This window comes from Lipotes vexillifer, unplaced genomic scaffold, assembly GCF_000442215.2.
Source record: "Lipotes vexillifer unplaced genomic scaffold, Lipotes_vexillifer_v1.1 scaffold382, whole genome shotgun sequence".
NCBI lineage: Eukaryota > Metazoa > Chordata > Mammalia > Artiodactyla > Lipotidae > Lipotes > Lipotes vexillifer.
In genome coordinates, this window is record NW_006780611.1 from 2,555,506 (window position 1) to 2,561,939 (window position 6,434).

Here is a 6,434-nt window from a genome sequence, read left to right on the forward strand (position 1 = left end):
GTGTGTGGTGTGTGTGTGGTGTGTGTGTATGTGTCTGGTGTGTCTGGTGTGTCTGGTGTGTCTAGTGTGTGTGTGTATTTGTGTCTGGTGTGTGTGTGTTTGGTGTGTGTGTGTGTGTCTGGTGTGTAGTGTGCCTGATATGTGTGTGTGTGGTGTGTGTGTGGTGTGTGTGTATGTGTCTGGTGTGTCTGGTGTGTCTAGTGTGTGTGTATTTGTGTCTGGTGTGTAGTGTGCCTGATATGCATGTGTGGTGTGTGTGTGTGTGTGTGTGTGTGTGTTCTGAGAGAACGTTACTTCCTGAGATTTACGGCTTCCTGATACAAATGCTGTTGTGGAAGACTTTTAAATTCATATAAATCACAATTAATGGGAATGGAGAAAAGCAAAGAACATGTATTTTGGTTCAAAAAAAAAAGCCGTTGCAATAAGTAAACCTGCAGGCTATTAAACACGGAAGGCGGGAAGGAGGGAGGCGGGCAGGAAGAAAGCGCTGCATTTCTCTCTGGGGGCCTGGATATTGATTGAATCATAGTCAGCAGAGCGGGAAATGAAGGAGGACACTTGTAAATTCCTGGGAGACTTTCCCACGTATCCAGCACAGGTGCAGGCAGGGCAGGGCACTCAGGAGTGTGTGTGCCCTCACACTGGCATGTTCACACACACATGCACACAGCTTTCCCCGACCCTGGACGGGATGGGATGCGATGCCCAGAGTTCTCTGTAAAGTCAAGGTTGGGCAGGAACTTGACAAGACAAAGCAGCCCATGCAGTTGCCCTTGAAAAGTGTCCCCTGGCACAGCCCCACTTCCCACAGTTGCGGGGATGGCTGCCCTCTCACCAGGCTGGCTGCACCTGAGAGCTCAGCCCAGTGAGGAATGATGGGCTGGGCTTCATGCATCCAGGATGGGGTGAGAAGGGGGCGGCCGTGGAGGCTGGAAGGCTGAGGAGCTGTCAGCCATGCACTGTACATGTGGCAACACGGAGGGGATGGAGGTTGGGAGGAGCTCCCAAAGCCCCCCTGTGCAGAGATGGCCTGTTACTTCCCACGGCCACGATCTCCAGAATCGGAGTAAACAAATTCCATATGTCACAGGTCAGGGAATGCCCGGCTCACAGAGAGCCTCTGTGCCCTCCTCCAGACAGCGTGGCCCTCCGTCCAGCAGCTGCAGGATGCAGTTATAAGTGCACTGTCTCAGACGCCACCCTGGCCCGAGGCCTAGATTAACACAATGCATGTTAACACAGTGCCCAGGGGATGTGTAAACGCTCCAGAGTTTGAGAAGGGCTGCTCTGTACGTCTGTCACTAATGTTATTTTTCACTGCACCCAGAGATAGCTCATGCGTGTTTGCCACCTTGTTAAACCCCCAGCCTCAGGGAGGTGGGTGCCATGCCCCCAGAACAGGGGGCACCTTGGGTCCCCTCCCCCTCCCCCATGGCTCCGTGGGGATGTGGACGTGACCGTCTGCCTGAGGCTCTGCTGCTCCGGTGGTATGTCGCCCACCCTCCTGGACAGGGTTAGGTGGAGCGCACGCTCAGAACTCCCTGACACACACAGAATTGCTTATAGAGACATTATTCTACAATTAATCCTGATTCTACAATCATCATGATTTTATAGATGAGGCAACTGGGATGCAGAGACCTTCCATTTTTAGACACAAGTGAGCCTTTGTGGGTAATGGAACCGAGACTTGAACTTGAGTCCATCAGACCCCAACACCTCAGTGGTCTCCACTGGATCCTGCTGTTTCCTAAAGTGCCTGGGTCATGAGGTGGCCATCTCACAGCTTGGAGCTCCCATGTCCTTCCCTTGTCCCCATCCCCACAGGTCAGATCTTGGGGGTGGAAGACAGAATGAGTACAAGTGCTCCTGGGCTCACCTGAGGGTCCGTGTCCACCTGGGGCCAGTTCAGAGCCTGGGACCCCCGCCCAGGAGACAGGTGACAGCATCAGGAAATCAAAGGACCAGATGGAGATCCCAGGGACCTGCTTACTACCTAGATTTCCCCCACTGAGTCCAGCTGTTAAAACACGCTGGTACCTCCTGCCCTCAGACCATAGCTGTCCTGCCCCAGCCTAGAAAGCTGAGGACAAGAGAAGAAAAGGGTCGCCAGCAAATCACAAGCTTTCCCCTGAAGTGATGATCGCTGTTGCTCTGGTCAAGAAAGCTGCTTTTGGCTATCAGGTTTCCAGAGCGGAGAGAGCAACCCTTTTAAGAACGGCAGCAACCCTGAAAACTCACAGCAGAGCTCCTTCCGAAAGCGATGAACCGACAATGAAGAGATACAGTGGGTTTGATCTAATGTCCCCCGGGAGGCCACCACCTGCAGTGCGTCTTTGTCAGGCCCGCGGGGATAACATCAAAATCTCATAGAACAATATACGGGGAGCACATGAGACTAAGATGCTCGGGGTTTACAGGACAGAGAAAGTTTTGATTTACTGGAAAAGACCAGGAAAATAGCTCACCATTTTCAAAGCAGTCTTCAAGAGGAAGAACAGTCCGTTCTGAATGATAACCTGCTCCTCACCCAGGACATTTAAACCCACGGTGATGGCTGGGGTGCAGAGCAGAACTGCAAGCTCTCAGTAATCCTGGGGGCGGAGGACTGGGTGAAGGGCCTGCTCCCACCCCATCACTCTGCTCACGGCAGCCCAGAGCCTAAACCACCAGGGCCATGCTTCGTCTCTCATGAAAGTCCCACCTTGTGAGCACCAGCAAGGCACATGCGGAATAAAGACTGACATGGACGAACACCGTCCCCTGCACGGAGATGTCTCTCCAATGGGGAGCACGGGGCAGACACGTGCGGAACCCCTGCTACAATGGGATGTGTTCCCTCCCAGAATCACAGCTAAGATCCAAGGTCAGATGTCCCCCACCTTGTGTTCAGAGGTGCAGAGAAGTGGTCCAGGGCACACCCTACCTCTGCTCTCCTTTTCTGGGCTACACAGCTAAGGAGAGGGGGCCACTTACCAGCCCAAACATGGACATTCCTTCAGAGAAAACTGTTGGAAGCTTGTGTTTCTGCCAGGCTGGCTGCCGGGAGGGTGGGGAGTACACCTTCAGCCAATCTAAGTGCCGGGGCCTCAGAACCCGTCACCCCAGAGCTGCCACAGGAAGAAGTCATTCTGGGGGTCAGATGGAAAAAGAGTTTAATGAGGCGTCCACGCAAATGCCTATGAAGTCCTGAGAGAGACAGACACAGAGACAGAGAGAGCTGGGGGGATGCGCCAGCTGGGGTGTGCAGGCTATGTCTCTGGAATGGGACCCCTGTGTGATCCTGGCTCCTTCACCTGAGACCTCTGGGGCCACAGGTAAGTTACTTCCTCTCTTTCCATCAGTTTCCTTGTCTCCAAAGAGAGAGTAAATATAAAAAGGAATGAAATAACACCATTTGCAGCCACATGGATGGACCTAGAGACGATCATACTAAGTGAAGTAAGCCAGACACAGACAAATGTCATGTGATATCGCTTATATGTGGAATCTACGAACATGATATAAATAAACTTATTTACAAAACAGAAATAGACTCACAGACATAGAAAACAAACTTATGGTTACCAAAGGGGAAAGGGGGTGAGGGAGGGATAAATTAGTAGGCTGGGATTATCATATACACACTACTATATATAAAATAGATAAATAACAAGGACCTACTGAATGGCACAGGGAACTCTACTCAGTATTATGTAATAACCTGTAAGAGAAAAGAATCTGAAAAAGAATATATATATATATATATATACACATATATATGTATGTATAACTGAATTGCTGTGCAGTATACCTGAAACTTACACGATACTGTAAATCAACTATATACTTTAATTAAAAAAAAATTTTTTAAAGGGAGATTAATAACAGCAACATTGAAGGACTGTGGAAAAGGTGAGCAATGCAATATAGAAACGCCTAGCAAAGATCCCAGAACCTCCAGATGATCCGGAAGTATGCCTCCCACCTCCTGCATCTGGTGAGGCTGGTTCCAGAGCCACCAGGTGACACTGAAGCTCCGTGGATTCTCTCAGGCTCCTCTGCACACTTTGCTGACCAGTCTCATGACACCCCCGCTACGGCCTAGGCTCACTCACGTCTCTCTGACCACAGACGAGTCCCCTGCCCCTGCCCCTGGTGCTGAGCCCACCCCTCACAGCCTCCCTCTGCGTTTTAACTGAGTTGTCTAGCAAGTTAATTTGATTTCCCATATCCAGTTTCCTTCCCCCTTTAAATGCAACCCAAGTGTGACTCATGCCAGCAATAAACTGTGCTCACAGTACACGGGGATTCACCCCTCAACTTCTCCTGACTCACCCAGAATTAAATAACGGGGCTCCTGGCCCGTCCTAAACTCCAGCCAAGACGATGACTCAGCCACCCCTGGTCTGAGGGCTGACGCGGGATGGGGCCAGGAGATACAGGGCAAGGCTTAGTGCCTCCCCACTGGAGCCGGGCCTAGCTGGGGGGGGCTCAACCAAGCAAATTTCTATGAAATTGCTATTGTTCTAAGAGGAGACTTGGATCCTATTTAAAGCAAATTGCCCAGTGATTGGAGCAGCTGGGAGGAGCGTGTCATCCTTAATCCTGTGCCCTTACTAACGTGCATTCCTCCACCCCCTGCCAGGCAAAAAGCAGACCCAGAGATTCCTCATCTGATTCCTCATCCTGTTCTCGGTGGAGGGACTAGGCAGGGGGCAGGGTCATTTAGGATAACACCCATATTCAGAAGTCTTTTAATTAAGTACAAATGAATTTTTGCTTTTCCTTTCTTTTCTTTTTTTTTTTTTAACATCTTTATTGGGGTATAATTGCTTTACAATGGTGTGTTCGTTTCTGCATTATAACAAAGTGAATCAGTTATACATATACATATGTTCCCATATCTCTTATCTCTTCCCTCTTGCGTCTCCCTCCCTCCCACCCTCCCTATCCCACCCTGAGCTGATCTCCCTCAGAACCACACTCCTGGCCTGCCCGGAATACCTGGCATACCTGGCATACCTATAATACCTGGCATACCTGGCTTCAGGTCCCCGGGACAACGGGGCTGACATTGGCACAGCTCATTTCTCAGGAGCCCCTGAGAAGCAAAGGTGGCAAGGAAAGATCCAGGTGGCCGTGGTCTTCCCTGCAGGCTCCACCTGAGCTCTCCCCGCTCGGTCCCCTGAAAGGGCCACAGGGACCCTCAGCTCAGGGGTTGCACACGTCTCTTTTCTGACACCGTAAGGGTGGGACAGACTCTCTGAATGGATTTGAACCGATTCTCCAGCCTATTTCCCTGCGAATCACACTCGTATCTAAGGTACGAATGACGATACCAGGACCATACGATTCATAGACCTGCCTGCCCCCAGCTGTCATCGTGCAAACTCTGCCACCGGTTCTTGGAAGAAACTGCACCAACGCCAGGGTCTCCTACCCTGTCCTTTTGCAGCATCCCTGGTGTCCAGCTGGGCATTCCTTGGCCTGATAGATCTACCCAGAAACCCCTTTTAGTCTCTCAAGACTGAGCTCCAGCCCCAGGTCATCTGAGGGTCCTTCCCTCACCTTTCCATGCTGAGCTGGCCTCCCCCTCCCGCCACACCTTACACAGCACACACAGATGGCGAGCCTGACACAGGGCCTGGGGCTCCTCCATCCCACTTGTATCTATCATTCTGCCGTTGGCATCTCTCAGGCCCTTGAACAAAAACATGGGTTGAATCCAAAGACGGTTGAGTGATTGACATCACAAGGAGGTTACCTTTTCCTTTCTTTTTGTAAAGCGGGCTCTGAGCCAAACATGTTCCCGGATAACTCACCCTGTCTACGTGTCTGAGCTCCCAGAAACAGGTATTTCTGAGCATCTTCTCACTAATAAAAGCAACCCTCATGTAGCAATGCAAGAGAAGGATTGTTGTTGGTATCGTGCTCGTGCCAGGCAAATCAGATACGCTCTCTGCCTGAGTTCTCTACAGCATTGCAAATAGATGCTATCCCCATGCACATTGACCAAATGGGAGCTCAGAAAGTAACTTGCCAAGATTACAGAGCTGGTGAACGAGGAGCCGGATTTCAAACCCAAATCTGTCCGCTTCCAACCACAGCAGTTCATTTCCAGTAGTCCCAGGAAGTTCAGCCACGGCATTTATCACTGCTCGATTTTACAATGAGCAGTGTGATTTTAGAAAGCAATGTCCATCTTCCCTGCGGAACTGTAAGCCCCATGAGGACAGGGGTTTTGCCAATCTCATTAGCCATTTCATTAAGACTGCCCGGCATGGGGCTCACACTTAGTAGGATCTCAATAAATACCTGTGAAGAAATAAATGAAAGAATGACTGACCGAGTGAATACTTTGACATAGACAGAAGTCCATCTGGCAGACAGTCAACAAACCCCACGATTCCCAATTCCCTACACCTGCTCTTGCAGTTCCCTGTATCCCT